Here is a 4,190-nt window from a genome sequence, read left to right as displayed (position 1 = left end):
GGCAGTCTTGAGATCCAGACAGGTGAAATATGCTGCCTCAGTGGGGGTGAGGCCTAAGAGGGTATACAGGTTGGAGAGGACAAGGTGCAGGTTGATTGCTTGACCCGAAGAATTCCATTCTTCAGAAGTCTCTCTAAATGTTTTTGAATCCCTACTTGTGCCTTATGGAGGATGAAATATTGTTTTTGGTGTCTGCCTCAGCTCCTGGTTTTAACTCTTCCACCACCGGAGGAATGTGTCGGGCTAGTCCTGGAGGGTCATCTTCAGCCCACACTCTGGGCTTCTTGAAGGGGCAATCAGGTCTCTGTTGGGACCTTTCTATGAGACTATAGAGGCACCACTCTTCTCTTTGGGGAACTGTGAGTGACATGATCCTTGCTTTTGGCCTCCCCAAAGTTAGGACTGCTTGGCCATATGTGTCAAAAGTAAGTTGAACCTGTAGTTTTCCTAAAAGATCTCATCTTACTAGTGCCTTGGGGCAGTTGGGCAGGTATAGGAATTTGTGGACGACTTCTTGTTCTCCTAGGTTGCACCAGCAGGGCTGCAGGAAGGGGCGATGGACTTGTCCTCTGGTTGCTCCCATAATGGTAGTTTATCTTTGAGAAAGGGGTTCCGCAGGCCGAGTTACAGCTGAGTGTTCAGCTCCTGACTATCAGCTCCTGGGGGCCTAGCAGAATGGAGCCTGGTCTATCCTAGTGCTGGCAACACAGGCCTCTTTTTTTTCAATTGACCTTGGGAGGGTGCCAAGGCTTAGACTAAGAAGACCTTATAGTTCTCCTTTAGGCAGACTCTCCACCAAGGGATTCGGGTGCAAATTATTCCCTCCTAAGAATCAATATAAGGGAATTGGTCTGGGTGGCCAGGTTGACTGGTAGTGAGTGACTTGAGATACCTTTGCAATGACTTCCTTATCAAGAGCGCCCTCTGCTGGCCATCCAATGCCAAAAGAAGGCCGGTCGATCTCACAAAGGATGTGGTTTCTGTGGGGTGAGTTTAACTCCATCATCTCCTGAATAACCCTTTTTGAAATTCTTAAGCATACAACTTAAAAGTGTCCGTTTACTCTGTTATTCACTCATCCTTCCATCCGTGGTTGGTGATGCATATGCACTCAGAGATTTGCTTCGCCCATCTCTGGCCGCTCTCCTCGCAGGGATCTTTTAGGTGCCTCTTAGCAATTGATGGGTCGGTATAAACCCCCAGCTCAGATCACTAGAGTAGACTCTTCACGGAGATCCAGTGACACCACCCTAAGCCATATGAGGTTCGCCACAGAACCGCAGATAGGGGCTCAACTCTCGCTTTGTGGCAGGGCCATGTCTCAATCACACGCAAACACACAGCAAACACACTCCACCCTCCGCCCTATGTACCCAAGAGGTCCTGGTTTCCTCTAACACATGTAGAGTACTTGGGTGACCTCGGGAATTGATCAGACTCCCTTTCTGTCCTCCAGCGAACAGGCTGTTTCTGGGACCTGGGTCCTTAACATTCAGTCAAGTGGTGCTCCTGGGCTGATTCCTGCACCTCTCCAGGTTCCATTGTGCTTCAGGGGCGGCCACCCAAGGTCACTGGAAGAGATGTTTCTCCTTTTACAGGCAAGGGGCCAAGCGGAGTCTGTGTCTCCCTGTGTCCTGGGGGCCAGACCCTGAAGACAAGGGAGGTGAAAAACTGCCATCTCCAGATCCCCCAAAATGTTGCAGGATTCTCCAATGGAGAGACGGAACTCCGAGGCTATAAGCAGGAAGTAGTGTTTATTGATGCCGGCACCAGCTCAGTGGATTCTTATCCAAAGGCTAAGCCCCGATTGTAACATAACAGGCAGTTTTATACAGTCTTGTTATCCCTACACAGCTACAGATATAGAGAAGAACATTAATTGGTTCGCAAGCTATGAAAAAACTGATATTAGCTGGAGAGTCTTTGAGGTGGGGAGGGCAGTCACAAACGAGCTTGTGTGAGCAGGAAATGGCCAGGCAGGGTTAGGCTGCTACAGCACTATTGATGCTTTGGGTGGGAAAATTCTGTGTGTGTGAAGCTGTGTGTGCATTGCAGGATGTTTAGAAGCAATCCCCGACCTCTACCCACTAGATGCCAGGAGCATCCTTGAGAAGTGACAATCTTTCTAGACATTGCAAAATATCCCCTTGGCAAAACCACTACAAGCTGACAACTACTGCTGTGAAGATTTTAAAAGGCAGCTTAATTCTTAAGCAAGAAATGGTTTCACACGGCAGTAAGGAATTGTTCACATTTTTTTTCAGGACCACGTGGTCAACTAGCAGGAAAACTTGGTTTTGGTAAATGAACTGTGCTATGATCCCTTTCGGTGTTAAATGTATATCAGGGTAGTAACACTTATGTATTAAACATGGCTCATTTTAAGCAATAGGCTATCAGGAATAAGTTCTCATCCTCTTCCAAAGCCTTACCTGTCACTCAAAATTATTAGTAGACAATAAACCTGCTCTCATGGAAAGGGAATGAAGCAATGCAGGTCACTAGTTAAAGCTCTAAAAGACCAATCTAAGGATGTGAGAGCTGGATGCTAATAGATGTAAACTAAGGGAATGTTAGTTTAAGTACCCATTTCTAAATTAGCTTAAGTGCTAGATAAAACTAGAGTAATCCAAACTCTAGCCTGACGTGTATTTGAGCTAGCACCACTCATCTCTGGCAAGATCCTCAAATCCATTCCAGCATCTGCTTTGTAGTTCGGTACAGCCTTCCCTGGGAGTCCCGTTCCAAATGAAGACACTGAAGAAAAAGAGAGGGAAAAAGGAGAGAGAAGGGAGTACGGAAGCAGGGAGCTTTTCCTATTTCATTGAAGCCCAGGCAGGCACACAACAGTGGCTGTGCATCTCCCTGGGGAGCCTACATTCCAGGATTAAGGGAAGTGTCACAGTGCTCCATTGCCTTTGTTTTCTCTCAGACTGGACAATGCTGGAGCCAACAAGGGGGTAAGCTGCCCAAGGCCCTCTCTCTCACCACCAGTAATGGTACAGGATGGTGGGCTCTGCCTCCGTGATCCCTCATTCTGGCCTTGAAATCTCTTTTCCAAGGGTATTAGGTTCCATGAAAGAGGGAAAATGAGCCATGTATATTGCTTCCCAGTTTGAGTAATCTAGAAAAAAAATTAGAATTTGTCAGGTTATTAAGATTATAAAGTAGATTAATCTCACTGTGAGACTCTGAACGTCTAGTCCAGCACCCAAAAACTATACTTCCTTTTATTTAGTACTTCCTCATTTAAAGTTTTTTTTTTCATTCTTTTCCCCTTACTAACCATTTTGTCTCAAGGTTCATTGCCATAACTTGAGAAAAGGCAATACTTGTGTGGTTTATACCAAGTTTAGGGCTATACTGGTGGTGGTGTTGGGGCAATTAATAAATTTTCATCTAGGTAATTCTGTCAGATCAAAATTTCATCCTAGAGGCACTGAAAGTTTACATCCCAGTTTCACTTATGAGCAGTGTGACCCTGGGTAAGTTGGACTTTTTTCATGCCTCATCTGTACAATGGGGATACTAGTACCCACTTCTTGGAGTTGTTAGGACTAAATGTGATGACATCTATAAAGCATTTAGTATAGTGCCTGGCACCGTTGTCAATAAACATGCAAATAAAGTGTCATAGGAACACGATGCTTATACCATTCAAGGATCAGTATAGTCTTCAGCCCCAAGAGTTGCCAGTGGGATTTTCGAATGTCCATGAGAGTTAGTTGGCATCATTGGCAGACCTAAGAAGAAGGGTTAAGGCGGGCAGGAATGAGAAATGATTGCAAAATGAAGAGAAGAAAACAGAGGCACAGGCAGGTAGAATTTTGTAGAACATTGTTCGCTCCCAGACAATGTGCATTCTAAATCTATTAAGAAAAGACTGTCTCTGACATCAAAGGACTTGTAGTCTTTTGAACGAGAGTCAAATGAACAGAGCAAGATGGATTATGACAGAGAGGGTGCAAGTGATTGAAAGCACAGTAGAGCAGCCAACCTGCCTAGGGTTGGGGTTCAGGGTTGCAGAGTAAATAAAGTCAGAGTGGAGTCCTGAGAGTTAGAAGGGTACAGTGTGTGCAAAGACATGGAGGTAAAACATGCAAAGCAGAGAGTGAAATTCTGTATAGTTGAAGGTAGAGTGTGGGGCTGAGGCACAAAATGTTATCTGTGCTTTGGCTATTTGTTGTGGA

The 4,190-nt window shown here is 45.4% G+C and overlaps 1 long non-coding RNA gene across 1 annotated transcript in view; it reads right to left on the bottom strand.

Annotated features, from left to right (window-relative positions):
- Window positions 1–1,379: 1,379 nt before the first annotated feature.
- Window positions 1,380–4,190, bottom strand: part of LOC107195842 — a 4,145-nt gene continuing 1,334 nt past the window's right edge. Inside the window, exons 2-4 of the long non-coding RNA XR_001517099.2 lie at window positions 3,655–3,743; window positions 2,989–3,124; window positions 1,380–2,757 (exon numbers count right to left, since the gene is read on the bottom strand). This is a non-coding gene — a long non-coding RNA (uncharacterized LOC107195842). The remainder of the gene's footprint in view (window positions 2,758–2,988; window positions 3,125–3,654; window positions 3,744–4,190) is intronic.

This window comes from Pteropus alecto, unplaced genomic scaffold (genome assembly GCF_000325575.1).
Source record: "Pteropus alecto unplaced genomic scaffold, ASM32557v1 scaffold55, whole genome shotgun sequence".
Classification (NCBI taxonomy): domain Eukaryota; kingdom Metazoa; phylum Chordata; class Mammalia; order Chiroptera; family Pteropodidae; genus Pteropus; species Pteropus alecto.
The sequence above is the reverse complement of the archived record's forward strand: the minus strand, read 5'-3'. Positions and strand labels throughout refer to the sequence as shown.